The sequence below is a fragment of the Zonotrichia leucophrys genome, chromosome 7 (genome assembly GCF_028769735.1).
Source record: "Zonotrichia leucophrys gambelii isolate GWCS_2022_RI chromosome 7, RI_Zleu_2.0, whole genome shotgun sequence".
Taxonomy (NCBI): domain Eukaryota; kingdom Metazoa; phylum Chordata; class Aves; order Passeriformes; family Passerellidae; genus Zonotrichia; species Zonotrichia leucophrys.
Window position 1 is genome coordinate 23,057,994 of NC_088177.1, and position 25,713 is coordinate 23,083,706.

Sequence of the window (25,713 nt, forward strand, 5' to 3'; positions counted from 1 at the left end):
CTATGTTTAGTAAGCAAATAAATATAAATTTGACCGCTGCACTTAGAACAGTGAGCAACTGCAAACGAACTAGAACTGCAGATGCAATGAAGTCAGTATGACTCTGCAGTATTTCAGAGTTTAACCTTCCTTAGTAATTCCTCACATTTGGGGCAGCCTACTCAGGAGGAGGATGGTTGCTTCTTTTGTGATGGGTGTGTAACAAAAAGATACACTGAAAAGTATTTCAGAGGTATAAAATTTTTTAGTGGATAGAGCACCAAAGAAAACCATTGAATTAGCATGCACCGACTGCCTCAAACCATGGAGATTAAATGTTTGCTGCACTGCACACACAGGATAGTTTGTACAACATCCAGAGACACGGCTGTGTAAGTGCCAAGCATTCCCAGTACAGAACCAGGCAGGTTGCAGTATTTTGTCTTAAAAAAAAAAATCTAATAGAATACAATTGTAACAGTTCTCAAGTTTGTCATCAGAAGCTTTTACAATCTGAAAGTATTAACGGGGTCATGTAAGGCAGTGGCTTCCTAGAAACAATGTGAAGCATTTTCAGTTTGTGTTAATGGAGAAATGAAAAAAAAAACTAAAACCAACAAACCAAAAAGAAACACATAATTTTCTATTACTGTACAGCAACTTCTCAAAATATGTCATTCATTAAAAGAATGTCCTCCTGTTTATCCTGTACTCACACAAATCTGGTTTCAAAATGACATAAGTCAGTGGTATTTGTGCTTCCACTGCTGCAATAGAATCCCACTAGCAAGATCACAGAGGCTCTGCATTGCACATATCTCACTTTTTCTCTGGCACCTCTGCCTCAATCTTACCCTAAAGTTTCACAGCTGATAATGCAGGAGCATTGTACCCCAAACTCATCCTTTGCATTCTGGAATATTGTCTGGTACAGTTGTTCTATTTACTCTCCACTACCTATCTAGTTTGCAATGAAAAGCTACATACACAACTAAACCAACACAGACATATGTGTTCTGCTACAGCAGCTATTACTAATAACTCAATAGTTACATTCATTTATATCACAGGCCTCAAAGGAAAAAAAATCTCATAAGTATGACCAATTAAAGATTAAAAATCTGTGCAGCTAGTACATTTCAAAAATAAAACTGATCAATAACTGCAAACATCTCTGAGATTATTCATCCTTGACTGGAAAGACCTTTGTAGGAACCTTTTACGTCAAAACTGGCATCTACAAATTTCCACTTTGAAGAAGCAGGGAGAGGACTTGTAGAATATTAACTGTATATAGATCCCCCACATCTGCATGTTTTCTAGAATAACAGTATCAAATTCCAGATGGGTATTTCCCCGATGTAATATATTCCATAAATTAGAGATGATAGAGCTAATTGACTGTTCATAAATAAATCTGCCCGCTGCAGCACAGAGATGTAAAAACAGAATGTACAACAGAGTTCTCCACATGGCAATGATGAACCAAAAAAGATTTTGTCAATGTTTGGTAAATTATAGCTGGATATGACTATGCTGTGGCCTATTTAGGTCTTTTTAGAACTATTTTTGCCTGCTTTCCAAGTGTTGTTCTTTACACAAGCAAACCACTAACAGATTGTGTTTGTCAATGTGATCTGCAAAAAACTTGGTTCTTCTCACAATAAACTGCTGCCCCATTTAAAATGCTGTTCGTGGCACAAGGTGTTAAGTCAAGTTCTGCCTCCAGAGAACAGCACAGCAGGAGCTAACTCTCAAGCCCATACTTATAAAGAAGATAAACCTGCTTTTCCAGACCATATTTCCAGGCAGAGGTTTAAATAAAAATCCTGTTTCATTATTTATGATGATGATTTCTAACTTGTCATAATGAATCCAAAACGGAAGTCATATAAAACTGAAGAGCTTTTATATTAATTAACAAACTTCATGTTGTTGGTTTTTGCTTAAACAAGCTATTTCAGTCTGCAGGGTTACCCATAGGAACCCATGTTAGCCAAGTGCCAATATTTCCCATACACTATATTAATTCACATGCCAAAAAATCATAGGCTAAGGATGTCACAGAGATCACAGCAATATTAATTCTGCCTGCTAATGGTACCAGCTTCTTTAATCACATCCATTAGACAAAGAGAACTGAAAAGTACTAAGAAGTGGCATAGCAAAAAGGTAGAGAGTTACAGCATCTATGCAAGGCCATCTGCATGGTAATGAACTGCTGCAGGAAAAGGAATCTGAGGTGAGTTTTCAGTGGTCATAAACATTTTGGGAGAGATGGCATTTGAACATATACAGAATCTGAATCCAGCACTACCGAGGATGCTAAACCCTTGAGGAAAGGCAGTTTATGAACAAAGCCATAAATACCCACAGGATCAACACTGTGTCGAGGCCTCCTTTAGTTTTAGCATAGCAAAACTGAATGCTGAAGTGCTGACAGGACAGATCATGTTCCTGAGATGCTACTTCTAACACAGTCATCCGCTTCCTCCACTGAGGAGGAAACAGCAAAATTATAAAGCAGGAGCAAATACAAACAAAAACTCCTAGATGAAAGGCTTGATGGTTCTTTTTTCTGGTCCTCCTAAGATGAGGTAATGATGTCTTCAGCTGGAAAGGAGACAAAAATCCAATAAAACGATTATCCAGCAACTTTAGTGTAAGATTAAGACTACAATATTCCCAATTGCAGCACTATATAGCACAGAAGGTAATAAGAGAAGGATATGTTATAACCTAATTTACACATTTTCTTTGAAATTTGACTCAGACAAAATTATTAACCCAGCCTGTCCTCTAAATGGGGAAGATGCATAAGAAAGTACAAGTGAAAGAAACATCATCTAAAATACTCCCAGTTTTCATTTTTCTGTGTGTACATAGCAAATATTCAGCTACTTCCCTTGACTTTAAAACATTAAGCAAATGCAAGTACCCAGTATATATAATATATATATATAATAAGTCTAATATTGTTTCATTTTATTAAAATATTTGCATGTTTTCTCAAGTCCTTTAGGAAGCTACGTACCTTTGTCCATCACAAATATCTCACTTTCTCCTCTTCCATCTCCTGCTGCTCTGAGGGCTTCACCAAACTGTAGCTGGCACTTCAGTAAGATGCTTTTCAAAGAAAAAAATCACTGATTTTTGAATGGCTTGTGACTGCTGGCAAGGCCAATACCAGGGAATGTAGATTGTAACTGTACCTTGCACAGAAAGGACAATGGCACTGATGGTGATGAGCTGCTCTGTAAATCCTCACAACATGATAAAGGACAAGTAATAAGGCCTTTTTCTGTGACTTTTACATCAAAGAAACCATAAGGGCTTCACATTTGTATGGTCTCCGCATCAGAGCAAAGGGGCTGTCACTCCATTTCTGCTGCCTTCCTCTTCTTCTGCTACCACCTGTATATATTTGTGTGGCAATCATCACCTCACTGTCCCAAGGGAAGTAAACTGAAAGTCAACAGTTCAAAGAATCTAGCAGAAAAAAGCCTATCATATATTGTACTGCATTAAGTGAACTACTGCTGGTTATACAAGGAGAACCAGTTAAAGAATAGTTCATTAAAGCATTCATTCTATTACCATATTGACAGTAGCTTTTATTAATTGGAGATAGATTTTCAAGGGTTTTCTTTATCATTTCATTCACTAGACAAATAAAAGCATGCTAAATGGAGATGCCACAGAATTACATATCCAGGTTTCCAACATTTCCTTATTTTAGTGTGTTGTGACTGTCATTTCAAATCTTGGGTTTCTTTATAGATTGATTCTTTGCTCTTTGTCTAATCAGAAATGACTCATCTCCTAAATTATGATAAAAAATTCCAGTAATGGTACATTCAATCAAATGGAATAGAGCCAAAGACTTGAGGTACCACTTTCTTGAAGAATCTTCCAAATATAAATATATTATCTGTTCCAGAGTGGCATAAGTTACTACTGTTGCCTTTAAAACTCTAATCATGATTTTACTGCATAAAATAAAGGGGCAAAAACCAACCTGCTGACACTGAATGTTCTAGGTTCACATCATCAGCTAAAATACTCCTACTTATTGTTACACAACACTGGGATAAGATTTTTAGTTACAAATCAAAAGGAAAATGTCACCTCAACTAATGGCACGTGAAAGTCTGCCACAAACAGAAGCTCCAGTATAGGATCAATTACCTGGACCTCTCTCTCCACAATTTTGAAGCTGAAAATAATGCAAGACAAAAAGAACTGTAGAAAAAGCTCTGATTCCTTATGCTGCCCTGAATGCAATACATGATGATAAACAGTAATCAAAAACTTGAAAACAAATCTATTATTCTTTACTATGAAGAAGCTATAACTAGAATTTTCTAGGTAGTCCACAACTATCAGTTCAATTCTCCTTGATCTACCTGCTGTGTACACTGCACAGCACCATCTCTACTGAGCCATCCTATGGACCTGCTGGAGCATCCTGACAAGAGCAGGGGTAAGTGAAGTGCCTGGCACTGACCACCAGGACACTGGTCTCTTTTTGCTTCCTTGGAAATGATAAAGTGCCATGGCCACTTCCAGTAGAGTAGATTTAGTGAAATTGGGGAGCTCAAAGCATCACATTAGAAAGTGAAGAACAGAGGACTTTGTCATCAGGTCCATACTTGTCCTCTTCATTCAGTTCACTGCAATTGAGTAATTAACTCACAGTCCCCCTAAAAGAAAAAGCCACCACCAAACCCACACTCCAAAGTATGAACTACTACTCCAAGAGAAACAGAAATTGCATGCAATTACATTTCTCTCTCTGGATTACTAAGCGTGGGAACATATTAAGATGTAAAAGCAAAGAGACATTCTACAACTAAAAATCAGGACAGAAACAACACCTACATTCTGCAGTATTGTCCCTACAGGCCTGCATCTATTTAATGGCATTTTAATTGTGCAAGAAGGTTGAAGTAGCTCTCTTTGAGCTGTTTTTTCAATACAATAAGGGTAGTGGCTTATGGATCTGCAAATATCCAAACAGCCCTTATCTAGCATTTGGAAAAAATTATACAATATTATGCCAGGAAAAAAAAACCCAATAAACCTTTACAGTAATTTTTTATTATGCTTGGAAATAAAAGAGATATAAGAGGCAGAAATTAGAGGAATGTGGGATGTTTTTTAAAAGTGCCTATCTTTGTTTGGTTTAGCACATTTCCATACCAGCATAAACTCAGGATTCATAATTTCATTTCTAAAAGGAATGTTAGTAATTTCCTACCTGGCAAAGCTGGCACACCCACGTCAAATACAAGAGCAGTAATTCAAAACTTGGGAATGGCCAGAGCCCACTGAGTCACACATTAAAAGCCAACTGACAGCAACCAAATCTCACCCTTCACCAACCAGTTACTGGTCTGCCATCCTAGAAAAGAAAAGGTGCTGGTGTGACCCATGGAATCAATGAAAGCTTTGCCAACACAAAGCCACTGTGACTGCTGCCACTCTGCTCTGCCTGAAAGCCCCTGGAAAGCAGCCAGGACTCAGGAACACCACACTTCCATTACCCTCCCTTCTGAAGACTGTTAAGGCAGGAGAGCATTTATGACTCACTGCCTACGCTCCACTCTGCAGTACCAGGGATATTCTGCAGTGCCCTAAACTCTACAGGCACACAGAAAAATTAAGTTTTAGTCACAGTGACACTAACTATTCTAATTTGAAATATTTATCCTGTAATGCTTTATACTTTTACTGTTTGCACATCTGGTGAGCTGAAAGGTCACAAAAGCCAGTTATTACTGGCTTCCCAGAAATACTTTTGCTCTAATACACAGATTTTATCCTGTAATATGAAAAAATGCATCCTAATTGAGATGATTTAATAAATGCTTTCAAAGTGAAGTGTTGACAAAACTTCAGGGAAAGGGAAAAACACCACATCCATATTGGGTCACTCTGTGCTTCTGAACTACAAATGAAGGTTGAAATACGCAGGGAGCTCCAGGAGCAAGACTTCTTTCCAGGAATTAACTAGCACCACCAGAAATGCCAGCACTTCCTGACCACCTACAAGCACCCCCAGACAATTATTATATAAATACTATTTCTACACATGACAACTATCATCAAAGAAGCCCAGATTATTTATCTAAGTAGCAAATTCACACATCAGACAAAGAAGCAGAGGTGAATCCTAGATGCCTTCTTCAGAGAAAGACAACTCCAGTATATCTTGATGTACAAGCTCACCTTGGAAAATTGCAACTAAAAAAAAAAGGTCTATGTATCAGTACAGCCAGTTCAAGGATATTACACATGTATGTATTTGGTACCAGTGAGACTCATTGAAATCAACACTGACATTTAATGGGTCTCATTTCTTACTCCAAAAGATACATGGAAAAGGCACAAATCCTCACCGTGATCTATCACACAAAAGTAACAGACTTGTTCCTAAGGAACACAACAAATACAAAGCAAACCCACCAAGGAGAAAACAGTGCTGTGAAGTACTTATTCACTGGAAGAATCTGACACACTTATGAAGATTGAAGCTGCTGCAAAAATGCTTCAAAGCTGCAGATGCTGCTTGCATTGCCTTTCTTGAACCAGAAAAAGCCACTGTTAGAGCCAGGACAAATAGAGCACATAATGACCAAATACATCATCTTTACATCTGCAATGCTACAAACCCACTCTTTAAAACCATATGGGAGATAAGGGTGCAGCAGCTCCAGGCTAAGGCAAAATACAAATCACTTAAAGAGCACCTTCACACTTGCCACACAAAAATCATCAAAGAAAAAGCCCCTCAGAATTATGAGTCAATTGCTGTATTGTTACTTCTTTGGGAAAGCATTTTAGTCATAATTATTCAAGTACCAAAATGGAAAACTGAGCATTCTAAATATCATAAAAAATTGTTTTCTCTTAGTACAGATAATCAAATTACTATTTCTCAAAAGCTCTTCACATGCTCATATTCACTGATCAACTGTATAGCATTATCCAGTCATTGCGGTTCAGAATTCACAAAGAAAGAAAGGAGAAAGGCCTGTGATATGTGATTATGAGCTCCTAGCTGGGGCATATGCCTCCAAGGCACGGGGGTACCTCCACACAATGGTGATAGGTTTGCTTTCTTGGTAGCATAATTCCTGCTTTTATCTCTGAGATTTTTACACACTAGGATTTATGATGTTGGGTGTATTTCTGACTTCTGGCCACAGCAGGTATTTTTACAGATGTTCAGGAATTATTGCCCACTGCAGAGCTGCATGTGATGTGATTCAATAACATGGGTGGTTTTGTTGCCCACAAAATTCAGCCTCTTTACCCAGTGTGCAACTAGCCAACAATGACACACGTGAGAGAGACAGAGCTGGCAGGCCTGGGTGCTCAGTGGCATTCCCCAAATCAAGCACACCAACTAGCAAAACGTTTCGCAAGTTGTACATTTTAGCAAACAAAGGAGTTTGTATGTATTGACTACAAGTTGCATAGCTCTCTTATTAATCAGTATTCCATCTTCCATTGGCTAATGATTCTCTCATGTCTTATGCCAAACAGTGCACGGGCTCTCTCACCTCCATTGAGTCGGTGCTTTCCTGGGTCCGTGATCCTGAGTCTGGTCCCGACCTCCCCCTGCTGGAAACACCTCGTACCCAGCCGGAGCTGATCCAGCACAGTTGCTGAGATTGTTTTATTCGTTTCGTCTTTACCTTGAGAGTTCTGCCATACGTCCTCGTGGCTTGTAAATTCTGCTTTCTTTGTGTCCACTACCCTTCTTCCCAAGCTCTGGCAACCCACTGAGATCACTGATGCATGTCAAGCCTTAAACCTTAACAAGGCAATTCTACCAACAAGTAATTTGTCCTTCTAACACCTAGGCATCACTTGGAGCTTGTTGGCTGCTCTCTGTTTCACACACCAAATCTCCCTTCTTGCTATTTAAGCTTGAAAAATAAAAAGATAAAACATCAAAGAACATCTTTTCTTAAGAAAAAAGTAGTGATTAAAAAAAGTTTTAAGTGTCAGTCCTAGAAGGATATTTTGAACTGCACTACACACAAAAGTTCTGCAGCCAGTGCTGAGCTAGCAGCTCTCAGTTATGGCAGGCATCCTAGCAAATATTCCATCCCAATTTGTTCTGTATGACCTGCCACAGTAACAAACTTTTCAGAAATACCAGGAATTTATCAGGGAAGTTGAGAGAGATGACTCATCAGCAGTGACCATACACCACCAAGGAGTTGAGTAAGATGGGAGAGGCTGACTGGAATCTGACTTCAACAGCACAGTGACTCACCCAGCCGCTTGACTTGCATATGACAAGGCACTCCAGCATAGGAACACACACAAATAAATAAATTCTGAAAGCCCATAGAGTCTCTTCCCAATTACATCAATAGCAGACATACAGAAAATGTATCCGGAATTCTATTTTAATCTAATAAAAATAATAATACATAGAGATCTTCTGACAAATAAGAAGGGGGTCAGAAGAATGGAAAATAAGATCACACAGGCTGCATGTAGAGGAGACAATGGAAGAGGAAAAAAAAGATTTCTACAATTACAGAATCATAACTTTGTTTTCCAAAAGGAGACCATCATAAATGTATTGTTTAAACACCAGAAATTCTAGGTGTAGGACATAGAATTTACTGAACCACCCATAAAATATACAGCTTTGCAAAGTACAAAGTAACCAATTTTTGCAGTAAAGACTAAATAAACCCTTTCCTTATTTTTATATACATGTATATTTTTAGTCAAGACACAAAAATTATAAATCTTTATGTGCACATACCATAAAAGAGATTTTTATTCCAAGGTAGAGAGAAAAAATAAACCAAAACAGTTCAGTAAAATTTATTCTATTTCCTGTTAAGGAAAATATCCTAGGTCTCTCTGCTTATTATTTATTACATTTATACATATCTTCATTTAAAGATATGAAGAATTTTATCTGCAACTACACTTCAAAAATGTACTGTTCTTCTTCTTCATTCAAATAAATAAATAAATATCTCTATTATATAAACAGAGATGCTTTATGCTGAGGACAGCGTAACCAAACATAATATTTTCATTTTATTTATTTTTAAATAGACATAAGACTAAATTTTTTTTTTAGCTAGATCCATCCTAAAATTAGCCTCCTAAATCTGCATTTAGCCTTGATTTAGACTTGAAATTTAAATAAGCAACAATTCTCAATGGCAGACTTGAAGCTCTTACAAGAACCCTGCTCCCATTCCCACAGTGGGGTGGCTATTTCATGTGCCTGGTCACTGCAATTGCTTCCAGCTTTATAACCAAGCTTCACAGGGCAAAAAAGGAACCCTAACCAAGTGCAGATCCTCTAAGAGAAAAAGACAGGTCCTTTTAAGAGGGATGTTCTGAAAACTTAATGGAGACACAGGACAGGGAAACCTGTATAGGTGCTTTTATGGAGTGGGTTTATCATTTTCTTTTACTTTGGTAGCTGATATTTGTATAAGAAGCTGATGGAGCCATCAGAACTTTACCTTTCCTTCAGAAGATGTTGGTGAGATTACAATATAAAAAAGACAGGAACAGAAGTCGGATACCATGAAAGTAGAAAAGTAGAAAATAAATTCATGTCAACTATTAAGCTATTTAGGGAAGGAGATGAGCTTTGCTGTAGCTGGCATTAGAGCTCTGTAACATATAAACCTCTGATTTCTAAACCAAATTGCACGTGCACAAATCCTTTGTCATTGTGACTGCTCACAGTTGCAGCTACTTTAAAAGCATCTGATAGAGCAGAGCACTACAGCAACCAGCAAAAATGAGATTTTAATATATTAGAACACACCTCAATGTAACAGATTTTTTTTTGATGCCATCAAACCACGCTACCGGAGAGGAAAAATAAAAGCTTTAAAGATTACATCATTCATAATGAAATTACACAGCAGAAAAGATGTTAAAGTAGAACACAAACACTTCTGGACAAGGAATAACTTTCTGTAAAAATTAAACAAGCTAGCACCTAAGTGGCAAAATAAACTGACTCCTAAAGAGACCTCAGGTAGTAAAAATTCAAAACCATACACCCCGCTCAGGAAAAACACCGAAAGAAAATATTTCATAGAATTGTAGAATGGTTTGGGATGGAAGGGACCTTAAAAATCATCTAGTTTCAGTATTCTTTATTTCCTATTTAGTTTATTTTGTTATTCTCTTCTCACAGCTTATCTTTTATTTTGAAAGGCTTCCACATAATTCTTCACTGGCTAAAAAAAAATAGTCCAGTTCTAAACCTATGAATTGCTCTGAATTTATTATAAAGCTCAAATGCTCTGAACAGATGGAACAAGTATTTCATACAGCACATGAGCTATCCAAAAATTCACAGGCTATATATGCATAAAACAAGGAAAATTAGGTGGGTTAACAGCAGGAAAGTAGCTAGAGGAGCTCTGTGTGATGTAGAGACGTGACTGTGAGCCCTTTGTCTGGACGGGTGCCAAGGCCTCCCCACAGTTATCCTAGCTGTAAATAGGTATTTCTTCATTCAAGCTGAGAAGAAGAAAGGCAGACAGATGTGATACCAGCCATATTGCTCCCTTGTGAGCTGTCGGCTGCAAAATACAAGTGGGCCTTAACCACACAGGATCAATGAGCAACTGAATCCAGAGGAGATCTTTGGTAGGTTTTGTTTTAGGGAAACTTACCCAAGTATCAAAGCATCAATAAGTCAGTTGGTTTCTTTATAATTAACAAAAACTAAAACAAATAGTAACATCAGAACCTGAAATACAGATTTTTCAGCAAAACAGATTTAACAAATGTCATTAGTTAATACAGCTTTAATGTAAGAGCAATTACATGCATGAAAATAAGATATTTCCCATTTTTACCCATTTACACTGCTCCTCCAGCATTGCCCATGTTTTCTTTCTCCCTCATTCCTTTTATAAATGATTTTATTCTGTTTAAGCGCTTCTTCCACATGGACAATCTTTTCTGCCAGATTTTTTCCACTTCTTTGTTCCTATATCCAAAACGCAGAGCATCCCCACCTCTCTTTCCCACAGGATTCCTTTCTTTGTTCATCTTGCCCTTTTTTTATCCTCTACTCCTCTGTTTACTCTATGCCTTTGCTTATTTTCTACCACTTCAGCAGAAGAGAGTCCAAGCAAAGATGAAAAACAAATGGGAAGCGAAAACATTCCTTTGCTAGTTCGCGGTTTGTGCATGGAAGCGTGCCATTTCTGGGAGAACAGTCCAACTGGCATCTCAGCCTTCCCTGTGGCACTGGACAACGATGTTATGTTGCTCAGGCAACCATTCCTAATTGGCTTTGGGGATGCTGAGAAAACAGGATGGGTTATTTTGCTGGTCTGTCAAAGGTCCCAGGAGGTGGTGGCACGGCACACAGGTTGCTGCCACGGCAAGTGAGGCACCGAACGAGCACATCAGGCAGCCCTGCGAGCACAAACACGCCAAACACACAGAAAACCCATCCGCTCTGCAGCCTCAGTCGTGTAAAACAATGTGTACAACAGTTGTCATACAAGACTACAACAACTACTATGCCAGAGACAATGTTATTCCAGACTCATGCTGAAAGCAAATCTGAATGTTTCTCCTGGCTTGAAAAATTAGAGATAAAAAAGGCGCTATTTATATATAACAGTATCCTACAAGAAACAGATTGTCAACAACAGTTTGGCAGGGCACCATGAACATCTTTTACAAATTGGGAAGAAAAATCTTCAGAATGTATATGTCTGCTGAAACAAATGAAGATAGAAGCTTTAAGAGCAAGAGCTACTGCCTCAAAGTTCCTCCAGAGGGTTCATCTCAGTATATGTATATTTTGCATCTTAAAAGAAACACACCATATGCTAGGATGACTTTTCATAACTAGAAAAGTCTGCCTTATATTTTTGGAACAAGCAAGTTTTTCCCTGGGCATGTTTATTGACATGTTTCATAAACCTCAAATCCTTAACTGAAAAAAGAACCTATTTTGGCTGCATGAAAAGCAGATTCTTTTTTAGTTCAGAAACCAAGAGGAGGAAGAAAGGAGAAATTTCAAGTTAAAAATACTTTTAAACATCAAGACACGCCAAAACAAACATTTCATTGAAAATGTATTCGGATAAAATTCCATTTTTTCAAAATTTTCTCCCTTTTTCCTTTTATGAAAAATATTTGTTAAACTTAATCCAGATTCAGTAACAAAGGCACAAAACGGAAGCACTTTTCCGAGTACAACAAACCAATAAATTGCACTTCCTAAACCAACAGAGTCACAAATCCTCTTCTGTGGATCCCTGTACTGTCTCTACTTTCTGCAGGGCCCACAGGAGGCACAGATCCACCCAGACCTCCCTGGTTTCCCTTGGTCCCAGAGCCATGCAGAAACTTACAGCCTATCCTCTAAAGCTACCAGAAGGATGGAAAATAACCTAATTTTTTCTTTTCATTGTCTTTACTCTGTTTTCACTTTGGTGTCTGCCACGTACCAGGAGTTTCCCCAGCCCCCATTACTGGATGGGATGTCTGTGGGTTTCTTCAAGCCCACACACACTGCACTCTATAGTACGCACATACACATGCTACATTTAAGGTCTAGGAAGAGACTGGACCAACTAGGTGGGGGAAATAGGTATTCTGAGCTCCCTGGGACACTTTTTAGTCCAACAGCAGACTTGGAAAGGCTTGGTGAGGGCAGGATGTTGTGCTCCCTGCCCTGAGTTACTGCCAAGGGCAGGACACCAGGCTCAGCAGCCCTAATGCACCACATCCAGCCTGTGCTCATCTTTCATGTCTAGGGGAGGCAAAAAATATTTTCAAACTCATCAGCTGTATTTTTCAAAGGATGCTGTCTTAACTATTTTTCTCCCACAGACAGTCCCGGTTCCCAAGGCCTGGGAGTGGCTCCCACTATACAGAATAAGAGATAACTGTAGAAATCTTGTACTTGTTTATCCACAACTGGTCAGAAAGCTCTCACATACTGCTTGTTTAGCTAGATTTGCATGTACTTGCAACTATTTTTGGCAAAATAACTTTCTTAGTCTCCATTGTTTCCACAGTGGGTGGCTCCTTCCATGTGTTTCACCTTTTCAGAAATGTTCCCCTATCTGAGGAAAGCACTCCAGGTCTCTAACATAAGCAAGCAGATTATTTTACCACTGGGAACACTTGAACAAGACCATATGAGAGGCTCACATCACAAAAAACTGACTATCAAGATGTGCTGCCTCCCAAAACACAGCCACTAGTACTTAACACACCAACAAGGTCAACAATGTCCTGCCACTGTCACTCAGGGGCTTTCAATTTCCACAAAACATACTCAGAGGCATTTTCAGGTTCATAATGACACTTTAACATACAGAATATAAATAGATACGACAAAACATTGTTATTTAAGCCTGGAGGAAGAGACAAGGGCAGTCACATTTCTCTATTATAAATTATTATGCACTCTGAAACATTAATGAAACAAATGACATCGGTGGACTGTATTCAGAAGATAAAGAACAGGAAAATTAAAGACTTGCACTTACAACTACTTCTATTGGAAGTGTGTTAATTTTGTGAAAAGCTGTGTGAGCAAATGATGAGCTATAACTTTACTTGCACGAATTTGGTGTTACAAAGAAAAAGGTAACTCTTGTGTGTTTTTTTCTATTTGCACTCTGTTTTCAATTGTGAGCTAATTTTTGGAACACACTTCTTGTACAGTATTTAAGGGCAGACCTCGAAGTTTACTGCACACATAGCTCCTCATCTGTCTCAGGAGGACTCAAGGAGGACACTGCTTGCGCCCTTTAAGCTGCAGGACAGAGATATTAGAGACTCACAGGCTCTTGCTGCACTTGTGCATCCCTGATGATTGCCAATGAAACAAGCATTTTTTAAGGACTTGGTACTATACATAAATGCAAGAATACAGGAAGATGCCCAAAATAAATAAATGTGTACTGTAAGCTATCAAAATATTTTAAGAGCCCTTTCAGTCTCATATCAAACAGATATTTCATAAAATACACTAGCACCAAAATGAACAGCATCCTCTAGAAATTCTGTACAGACATAGAGTCAAGAGAAAAAGCATTTGTGGTCTCTTTTACTTAGACTAAAGGGTGACCTAAATTAACACTGAGTTAAAGATAACAAAAAGACCTCCAGCAGTAAGGAGCTGAACATAAATCTGATTGTTTCAATTACTGTCATCATGATTTCTCAGAAGGAAGCAGCTCAGCCTTCACCTGCAATTCTGATAGGACTGATTCTCAACCTGAAAAGGGGGCATTTATCACTGCTGGGTGTACACTCATACTCAAGACAGGATACCAAAAATTTTCTGTCATGACGACATCTGACTTCACTCACGTAACACAAATCCGTCAGTTGCCAGGATTCCATCCACACCTCCAACTCTGCTGTTAACAACCACCATAAGATTTCATCTGTGATCTTGGCTGAGCCAAGAAGATGTGCTGGCTGACACAAACTCCAGTCAAACTGAGTTCATTAAGTATTCCTCCTCCCTCTCCTCACTGACTTTGACAAATCAGGGAGCACTGTTCCCACACCGAGTTTCTTATTCCCATGTAAGATGGTGACAAATTTGGATTTTCCAGAACAGCCTCAATAAAATATGGACAGAATTCTAGTGATAAACTTGCATGAATAAAACTGGTGACCAAACTACAAGCGTCCCCTTTTTTCTTTTCAGGAATCACACATTTATGAAACAGGAGATTTAGGCACCACCACCAAAGCAGAAAAAAGAATAGAAGGGTTCACTTCATATTCTGCTAGCAGTGAAAGCCTACATAAAGAATCACAGAATGGTTTGAGTGAAAACGGACCTTAAAGATCAGGTTCCAGCTGTCTGCCATGGGCTGGGCACCTTTCACTAGAGCTGATGGAGTTGCCCAGAGCCCTGTCCAAACTGGCCTTGGACACTGCCAGGGATGGGGCAGCCACAGCTGCTCTGGGCAACCTGTGGCAGGGCCTCATCACCCTCACAGGGAAGGATTTCCTCCTTACATCTGGCCTTAACCCACCCTTTATCAGTTTCTCTAATTGCTCCTTGTCCTGCCTCTTTATGCAAGGACAGGGCTATAACATCTCCCCAGAGCCTTCCCTTCTCCAGGCTGAACAAACCCAACTCTCCCAGCCTGTCTTCATGGGAGATGTGCCCCAGCCCTCACAATTTGTCAGAGGCTCAACTCGAGTCCTCAGGTTTTTCTGAACTTCTAAGGCCATATAATTCATGGTTTGAAGTTCAGCATCTCCTTTTTAAGCTTCCTGTTGCCTACTATTTCTTAGTTATTGAAAAAATCTCCTACCATTGTCTGGCAACAACATCTAGGGATAAGAATGGCCCTGTAAAGAATACTTTATGCAAGATTAATGCCAGAAGCATAAACAATAAAATGCTAATAAAATATTAAATGCCATAAAAGATACCATAACTGTAAAAATAGGTATGAAATTTCTCCCTCTGCTCCTTGTTCGCAAATTATAAACTCAGGTAAGGACAACTCAGTATTTGTAAATTCATTAGAATAAAAAGCATTGATTCTGAGTCATCTATCCTTTAGACAGTGAAAATCTATTGTGATATACGTAAATGTTATCCCAAAAAGATTTTTATCATCATTCATAATACTTTTTTTCATTATCATAAATAAATATATCTTGAGAAAGTTATACCGGAAAACTGAATTAGAGCACCCAAGTTCTACTCAAAAGTGAGACAGCATTTTCCCATTCAAACTTTTCATTAATGTGTATATTGCCACAGGATGAACAAGATACTGAACTTAGACACTTTTTTTTTTAAGGCACTTTAGGACAATTTCATACCTCAAAATAGTACAGTATTTTGTTACCCTTGACATTTGTTTTATGGCAATACTGACTTTCAATTTCTGTTGCAATTTCTTTTTCTTCCTTGAGAGGAGAAATCACTCCAGCTGTAAGGACAACAGTAATTTTCTTAAGTAACTCAGTTAATTTTTTCAACATTCTTCAGTCCTTCACAATAGCTGGTAAATCAGCATTTAGCCAAATATGTGTCAGTAACCTCAGCCAAGATGCCCACAGCCATTTATACAGAAGAGAAACTCTCCTGCTGTATGCAATACCTGTTCCAAAATTAATCAACACCAGAAAATAGCAGTAAAATAATTCTTGAAAGACTACCAAGCAAATACACTAAGGAAGCACAAAGGACTTGTAAGGTTAATTGCATTACTGCTACATAGTGGCACCTGATAAATATGTTTTGGGACAGCTTTCCAATTATAAAAATTCTAAAAGGCAGCTTAAAAATGAGCGGAAAACAGCACTGTAGATATTCAGTTGGAAATTGCAGTGCTCTGGAAAAAAAATTTCAAATTTATCCTTATTTTCCCTGATTTTTAACAAGCATCCTGAAACAGGATAACTGTACCTATTTTGAAAAGCAGGCCTTTGCCCGTGCATTTGGAAAACTTAGGGAGGTCATTTCCCTTTTTTTTTCACTCTACAGATCCAGGGCAGTGGTCTCCACTTCCCCATCAGACTTCCCCAGTCAGACCCTCCGAAGACAAAAGGCCGCACAGAGTAGAAGTCTATAGCAGAAGTTTGAAACCTACAGTCCATTCATTCCCTTCAAATATTTATGTTTTAGCCCTTGAAATTATTTGTAAAATGCCTATTATGTCTCATAATATTTTTGTTTATAAAAATTAAACGTGAGACCAGACCCTCCAAAGCGCCAGTACTTAAACAGTGATAAATGTCAGTGACTACAAAGATAACATGAGCCAGCACATTCCCAAGTAAGTAAAAATCTAAGCCATGATAGGGATAACTTTCAGTTTCCTACAAATTTTAATTTCCTCAAATAAAACATTCACCCTCTTAGCTGAACAAAGGCTTTTAAAACATACACAGTTGCATCATTATTTGATTATTTAATTCATAAGTACAAGCAATGGCTGGCCATGGGAATGACAAGCACTAAGTACACACTATACAAAATATAAAGATAAATTAAAACCAGCTGTCTGGGAAGCACACAGAAGTCTGAGAAGACTGGAAGCTTCACACTTCCTCATTTATCTTTTAATGGAAAAAAATTGACATTAGCTGAAAAAGTATTGATTTTCTGTGCTGTTGCCCGTGGGTAACTAAAGATTTTAAATTCATTTTTGCAGCATACCAAGACTGCTTAAAAAGAAAAATTTCAGAGAGGTCTGCTTGAATTACTTTCTGGGTCCCACAACACATACAGACATTTATTTCTGTTCAGACTTGTCCTCCTAAATGAGAAACCTGCATTTGGAAGTTGCACCATTATGTTTAAATCTTCTTCAGCACGGCTGAGATGTATAACCCACCTTGACAGAAACACCAACCTAAAGTGCAATAATATTTCACTTGCTGCTATTAAGAAATGGCACATTACACTGCTCCTAGGCATAAGAGATGGTAGGAAAATAACCCATTTTCCTTGGTATGCTTGCACTGTGAGCATCCAGGCCTTTTGTTCCCTTTTATGCCCCCAGCCCTGGCAGTGCCCCCCAGGGGTCTCAGAGGAGCACACAGGGTGGCAGCTGGGGGAGCAGGCATGGAGCAGCACCAGACTGGCCCAAAGGACGTGCCTGTGCCCCAGGAGGAGCAGGGAGCTGGGCACAGGTCTGCAGCTCCAGGAGCAGAGCTAAAGGGGAGTGGCCGTGCAGGACAGACAGAGCGACAAACAGGACAAGAGCTGTGGAAGATGTCAGTGCTGGAAAGCCAGAAGGGATGAACACACCCCTGGTGCATTTGCATTTTAAAACTTTAGTTTTCAAAATAAGTTTGTACTCATTACATTTCTTTATAAGAAATTAGATTTCACCTACAAACAGATTTAGCAATGCTGGTGCTTTTCTCAGTGTTATATCACACAGCTATGACACATTTTTCATGGCAAACCACCCAAGAATCAGCCAAGAAAGCAGAACTATGTGTTCCTCAAGATAGCTGCAGCCTTAAGAGCAGTTTGCTTCCACTAGTTTCCAAAATGGGAAGGCTGCCATAGATGTTGCAGAATAAAATCTCTGATGTTGCCATACCCCCCACAAGCACAATCAGTGTTTCTCAGCACCGAGCACAGTGCCCACAACCAGACAAAGCAAAACACAAAACAAAAACATCATTTTTAACTATGTTCATTACCTTTGAACTTATGCAATGGCATTAAAAAAAAAAAAACCTTCTTTCTTATGAGATATTGCCTTTTTTCTATAGACATCTATGAGCCTAATATACATCAATCACAACCTCAATAGTTCTGGTTCACTGTATGTAAACCCCTTTATCTGGTGTTAGCTAGAGCTGCTCCCTTAGGGGAAATTCACCGTGTTTATCAAGTTATTATTATTATCTACCTATATTTTACACAGCATTATTCCTTACTCCATCTTTGAAATTATTTTTACTGATTTACTACAAAAAGATGTGAAAAAGAATGAAGAAAATGTAGATTCTAAAGTCAATGGATTCATACTTTACAAAAGAATTCAGTGTAACTTTAAAATAATTCAAATAGTCAATAATATATAGAATAGTAAAGAGATACAGCACAGGTTTATGACTGGTATTTGACAGCTTTACACAAAATGATTGAGCTAAAGTGCTCACAAAGTTAAGAAGAAAGCATAAAAATCTGAAAACACGGAATAAATCTTTAAAAATGCTGAAGAACATTGAAAATCTAATTATGAATATATCAGAAGGTAATTTCACCAGAAATACCATAAGGTGGCAGGGAACGATAGTATCTGTGTGCCTTTGCCCCACAAGGCAGCAGCCAAGGGCCAGAGCAGCTCTGGGCTGGGCAGGCAGCAGGAATCAGAGCTGGAGGCAACAATCCCTCTCTCCTTCCTTCCCTCTGTGCCCTGTGCTGCCCTCATGCAGAGCCACATTCCAGCTATCAGAATGCGCTCCTGTCCGAGAGGACAAGTGGGTGTTTGGCTCTGCAAAGGTCATAGAGCTGGGAGCAAAACGAGGCACTCAGCAGGGCACAAAACATCAGGAGAACCATGAGCAGGGATCTGGTACACGGCCTCTGCAGAACTGGGCTGGGCATCTCAGCTGGAAACCCAAACCCAAGGGTATTAAGAAAAATATCACAGCTTTAGGAAAGGCCACATGATTGCAACTGGCTGTTTCAGCTGAACCAACTCTTTCTAGATTGATCTTACATTGTTTTGGCCAAAACACTATGAAAACCCAAAGAAATTGATGAATAGGAATTCATTCATTTTAAAGGCAAGAAAATCTGACACCCTCTCCTCTTCTGAATGTAGCTCAGAAAATTTAGATTTGCAGCAGGCAGACACACAGCAGCTGTGATGGAAAGGGTAGGAGCTATGAACCCAAGCTGCCATGTCATCGCTACATTTCAGAGCATCTGCACATCCAACCACAGCCTTTGCATCACCAGAAATGGCAATTCAAAAGCATATCACAGATTACTTCTGTTTCTTTCCCTTAAACTCACAGATACTGCACAACCCTGTGGAGCTACTGGGGAGTCCTGTAAGGCTCTCAGGGCTGGTCAGCTGGGCTAATTCTAACCCTCATTTCTGACTTGGTTTGAGGCCTCCTCCAATAATCCTCAATATACATCAAAAGAAAGAACAACCATTATTGTATTAATTAGAGACAGAAGCCACTCTTGTTATTAATTGCAAGCTCTGTCACAAAACAGTATTTATGGTGAATGGGCAAGAGGCAGAGTATGCAGCTACTAGAAAAAATACCTTGTTTGGATTTTTTAAAGATTATTTTGCATTGTAAATAATAATTGCATTGCCTTGCATGTCACTGAATTGCATACTGCAAACTGACCAGGGGTTTTGTATGTAGGCTACGCTACCAATTATTAGAACCAAGAAAAGCCCGCTCAGTGGAACAGCATGTAATTTACATTTAGCTTTCCACAGCATATTTGCACACCCACACAATATAGGTCACAGTTAGGGAGAGTTAGAGAACTCCTTTTTTTTCCCTTCAGTCAGAGAATGCATTATTTTTGCCTGTGATTTTGTCACCCAGGAATATTACACCAGGTAGCAACTGTGACCTGCCTATACCTCCTAGAAGTTACACACAGAGTCGTCAGGCACAGGTGAATGTGGAAAGACAACTTGTATTTAACTGACAGGAAGGGGTAGGGGGGAAAGGAGATGGATTTTTGCATTCTTCAGTCATTACATAGAATGAAAAATAATTTGTCTGGCTACAGACAGACTCATCTTCTGACTGCTCTACAGCTCTATTTCACATCATTCCTATCCTGTTTTTGGCAAGCACCTTGTGAAGCTTGTTCTCCAGAAACAGAATAAATTCCAGAAGCATGGACTTAAACAGAAAAGCAACATAATTACTTACCAGAGGGATGTATATGTCATGTTCACACTGGGGTCAGAGGGATTCACGATGACTCAACACCAACTGCTGCTGTTTGGGATCTCAGCAAGTTGCTTTATGTTGAAGCTTCTTCCTTTTAACTAAGTATGATTTCCACCATTAGCCACCACTTTCTCACCCAGCTGACCCACTCTACTCTGAAAGAAACATTTGTCACTGAACTAACCACTCCAGCTTCCCATTTTCAAGATCGAAGTCCCTTTATCTAGTCCATTTCTTGCCATTTCTGTAGCTCTCCATCAATGATTCTGCCTTTCCATTTTCCCTAGATCTATCCTTACCATGTGACAACACAGCTAACTGGCTCCCTAAATACCAACAGCTTTTCTTTTATAAGTTCCTCTCCACCATTTTCCCTGAAAATAAATTTATGAAAGAAACTTTTATCTTGTGGCTAAAATCTCAAAAATTGCAATCTAGGAAGATGAGCCACAGTCTCTCTAGGTTAATTTCTCTCCCAGTTCTCCTATAACATTGCCATTTCTTTCCAAACAAGGTTGAATTTGATTTTCAAAGGCAGAAGGGAAGAAACAGTTAAACGCTGCTTTCCTGAAAAAAGATCAAAAAGATGCCACAGATTCCAGAGAAAGTCAGCTATAAAAATCCTAATAAAGTACAAATGGGAGCAAGAGTGCACCTGCAGTCCCACTGCAGATGCAGGTTGACCACACACAGGACAGACACAGTAAAGGCAGAGAGGAAACAAGAAGAAGAATCACCAGCCTGGAACCATTTCTGTAGGATGTTAACAGAAACTTCTCTTGACCTAAATTCCATTTAACATCACCTTATCCATACTGGGTTTGTCACAGGGGAAGAGGTTGGGGTAGCAACAAGAATTGAGAGACATCATTGCATCATATAATCTGAATAAAATATAGTCATGTTACATTAAGCAGGATGAGTGTGGCATTTCTATCCCAGCCTGTCTATCCTATGACACACAAAAATCAAGAGCCAGGTGATGCTGCCACAAGAGACCCTGAGGAACAGAACGCTCACTCCAGCTGCTCAGTGTGTCCAAGTGCTGACCAGTGGCCTGGACCTCACACCAAGCTGTTCCCTTCCTAGTGGCATGGCCCATGCTCCCCCACACCTGGAGCTACTGCTTGAATTTCTTTCTCATTTATTTATTATTTAGCCCTTTCTGACTTAAACTGTCAGCATGAGCCATGAAAGTCTCACCAATTCCACTGCCCATATCTAAGGTCAATCAGCACCAACATTTCTGCAACTCTTCAGGCTCCCGCCGGAAACATTTTGCAGGAAGCAGGAACTGCTACAGAGAAAGCCCTTCTATTGCCTTTCATTTTCCACGATTGATCAGGTCAGCTGCTGCTGGGCAGATGCAGCCAAGGCCGCCTCTGTCTGAGCAGGCAGGCCCCACTCCATGGCACAGGCTTCATACAGACTCTTCTTTGGGCAACCTGAGCTCGTTGGATTTTCTGTTGAGAAATGTTTCAGTTCATCATCTGAAAAAGTGTATCGCATTGCAAGATAAGGTTTCTTGAAATCGATCTTAAGATCATTCTTAGACAAATGTTACCTACTTTGGGTTGACTTGTTTTCATAACAAAGCAGTCCCAGATCTATGCTCTACTCTACTGATGTAAAGGATCCAATTCATCATTTTAACACCTCTGCATCCTTCACAACTGTACTGTACCTTTTGCTTGCTTCCTTCAACACCTACGCTGATATGGCAAATTCAACACACAAACACACACACACAACCCAAAAAGAGTAAGCATTTACTTTAGTATTCCACTGTGAAGGATTTTTTTAATCTCATTAAACTTTGCTTATGAAAGCAACACAAGCCTGAAGGAAATTCTTGAAGAAATTTCTTTTTGAAGTCTAATTACCCAGAGTAACATTTCCCATGAAAATTATCTACAGAAACCACTGCCTTTTCCCATACCAGGATAGTCAAAAGCTTCCAAACCAGAAAACAAGTTACAAGGAAAAGAAAACAAAAAAACCCAAAAACAAACTCCCAAAAATCTCTAGGAACTGTTTGAATTGTTCAGTGTTTTTAAAAAATATTAAAAAATACAGGAGTAATGTACAAGTATTTGCTGCCCTATACATGAGGCAGAGGGGCTAATTAAATAATTAGGACAGGCTCATTTTATACATACACAACCATTAAAAATATAAACACACACATGTTTAGCAGCAAAGGGCTGGCAGTTCCTTCCTGTCTCCCACTGCAGGGACAGCAGGATCTCCAGCATGGCACAGGCACAGAAGGCTGACCAAAGTCCCTTAAGAAATACAGCCCTCCTGAGACAAAGCCCCATGGTAAAGAAGCATAAATTCCAGGGAAAAGCCCTTGCTGATATCCCATGTACTGGCAAGAACAAGAGCAAAATCATTCACTCCCACCCCACTAAGCAGCCCATCAGCAGGCTGTGGCTCAGCTGAAACGTACAGCACCCAGGGGTACACACACACACACACACACACACACACAGAGTCACACACACCTGGGCCAGAGGAATACAGGAAGATGTAGCATGAACACTCTCTGCTCATCCCCAGAGTAGACTGGAGAAAGAGGTGGCAAAGGAGAGCAGTCTCATGCCTGCCACCATTTACAATAGAGCAGGAGGCCAAGGACTGCCCTGTCACACCAGTCACAGAGCTTTAACTTCCCACAGCCATGACAGCTTTGTAATAATGTAATATTTAATATATATTTAATGTAATAAGGTTCAAATTGCTTCTCAGATGCAGAGCAACTCTGACACCTGTCAGTAGAGTTGTGTTTTTGATGGCTGTACAAAAACACATCTGAGCATATAAAATTACAGAGTACAGCCCTCCAACACCAGCACTTGGAAAAAACCCCATGAGTGATCCTACAAGTATATGCAAACCAGTGTTCACATCACAGACATTTATGAATGAGCTCCCAGAATGGGCTAAGAGCAAAAATATCCCAGTATTAAGCAAGGCTGCAGACAAGTGCCCCCACAGTACAGCTCTAAGTTCTCTGGAGGATCTGGGAGAGCAATGGCAAATTAATGGGAAGTGGAAGAAGCATGCTTGATGAACTACAGTACAACAACGGGTGCCTCTTTCAGCCTTCAGCAGCAAGGGGAAATGTTTATGGAATCTTCAGTAACAAACCCCCCAATACCGTTTTCCAGATATACATCCTGCCATGTACTTGGAAAGAAAACGTTGTTTAAATATAAAACCGTTACAGTTTTCAAATAATCAGTGTTGTACACATCTCTGGTAATTTATCTAAGGTGGAGAGAAAATATAAAGTAGTCTTCTTGTGTAGTTTTTAAACAAAAAGAAAAGAAATTAGTATTTATTACATATACATAAAAATGCTTCACTAAACATGTAAGATCCATAACAATGACATCGGTTTAACCTCTAAAGGTCAAGGTCATGTCATTTACACCAAGATAAAAAGTCTAATTATAGTATCTACAGCTGTATGGGCAAAGGCTGGTTATTAGAAAAGAACTATTATAAACCAAACACAATTACACTGTAGAGAAACCATTAGATACTTGATGAGATTTTAATCTTTGAGCTGGTATCATTCTGCAAGTTAATCATCTAGAGAACAGAAAATCTGTTAGGAATGCAATTAAATGTACTAGTTCCATTAAAATTGAGCTGATATAGTTAATGGTAATCCTAAAATAGCAATTTCCTCACACCTTCACTAAGCAATTTTTTTCATCTACTGAGTAATAGTCTATTTAAGGAACACTTTTCACTTAAACTCTGAAATAAGATTTGTGAATACTTTTGTTCTCTCACCCTACCCCATACAAGTTATACTGACGTTTGTTATTTGACCTTGGCTTCCTAATTTGCTCTGAGAAGTCCAGCAAGGTCTTTTGTTCCAGTTACTCTGAGTCCATGGTACCTGCATTGCTGAACCTTTCGGGAAGAAAATCACCAGTGTATCCTCCCGGCACACGACAGCAATTAGAAACTGACATGAAATGACGAGCCAATGGCAAAGCTCACGTCATACAGTCATTTTAGGCATCAGCACTTTGGGCACACACATGATTTCCAAACATCAATTTCAATGAATGCATCTTCAAAGTACTTGGAAGGGATTTGCAGCCCTGCTAGCAAATTGGGAATACAGGCCGTTCCTGCCTTTTTTGGAGAGGAACAGAACGAAAGCAAAAAGGTATCCTAAGAGTGCATCAACTTGGCAATAGCTAATCTGAAACTGAAGCTCACAGACCACACAGTTTATTGGAGCATTTTAAATTGCTCTGCAGGGAAGGGCGAAAAAATCACGACTTCGGGGAGCGCCAGGGAAGCCGGGGCTGCCACCGGCGCATCTCTCTGCGCGGATGCCGTTACGTAACCCCGGCCCGGCCCGGCCCGGCCCCCCGGTCCGGATGCTCCGGCTGCGTCCCGGGGCCTCAGAGCCACGGCCGAGCCGCAGCCCCAGCCCCGGCCCCGCCGCGCCCCGGCCGCTCCCGCCCTCCCCGGCGGCCCCGCCGCGGCACCGGCACCGGCAGCGCCCGCCGAGCCCGACTCCGCCGCCGCCCGCCCCGGGACTCCCCCACAGGCCCGGCCAGGCCCGGCCCGTCCCGTCCCGCCGCTCCGGGCCCGCACCCGCGCCCCCAGCGCCGCCGCTCCGCGCCCACCTCCTGGCCGGGATCCGCGGCGCATCCCCGCTGCGGCCCGGGAGGCTGCGCCCCGCCGCTCCCGCTCCCTCCCTCCGTCAGGCGGGCGGGGAGCTGCGGCGGGAGGGAGGGAAGGAGGGAGGGGGCGGGCAGCCGCAGCCCCGCCGCGCCGCCCCCCGCCCCCGCCCGCCGGCCAAGGTGCCCTCGGCCGGCCGTACCCACCTGCGGCAGCGCCCCGGGCCCGGGCACAGGTGCGGCACCGCGCTGAGGAGGGGCTGGGGCTGGGGCAGCGATGCTCCGCCGAGCGCGGCTGCGGCCCTCTGCGCGCAGCGGCGGGGCGGCGCCGGGCTCGGCACGGCTCGGCTCGGCTCGGCACCTCGCCGTCTCTCCCGCAGCCGGCCCCGGTGCGCCCAGCAAAGCCCCAAGTCGGGGTGCTGCCGGCGTGACGGAGAAAGCGGGCGGCGGCGGCGGGGACCACGTAACGGGCCTGGGTCATGACATCGGGTCTGGAATTGAATGGGAAAGCACGTGCCGCGCTGGAGCTGAGGGATCTCCGTGCCAGGGGCGGGAGCGCGGTGCCAGACAAAGGGGTGCCGCCGGGGGACAGCGCTCTCAGCAGCAGCCTAAGCGCCTTTCCCCACCCAGGCTTGGTGACACAAGC

General features: G+C 40.8%; 1 protein-coding gene across 9 annotated transcripts in view; it reads right to left on the bottom strand.

The window, feature by feature from the left end:
- OSBPL6 (oxysterol binding protein like 6) overlaps window positions 1–25,403 on the bottom strand; it is a 106,647-nt gene extending 81,244 nt beyond the window's left edge. For 8 of the 9 annotated variants that reach the window (XR_010441125.1, XR_010441124.1, XM_064719011.1 and 5 more), the window contains exon 1: window positions 25,074–25,170. The gene's annotated coding sequence lies outside the window, so the exon portion shown is untranslated. Of the gene's footprint in view, window positions 1–25,073; window positions 25,171–25,274 lie in introns of those variants that run through there. The other variant, XM_064719006.1, reaches the window with a different exon arrangement.
- Window positions 25,404–25,713: the final 310 nt, after the last annotated feature.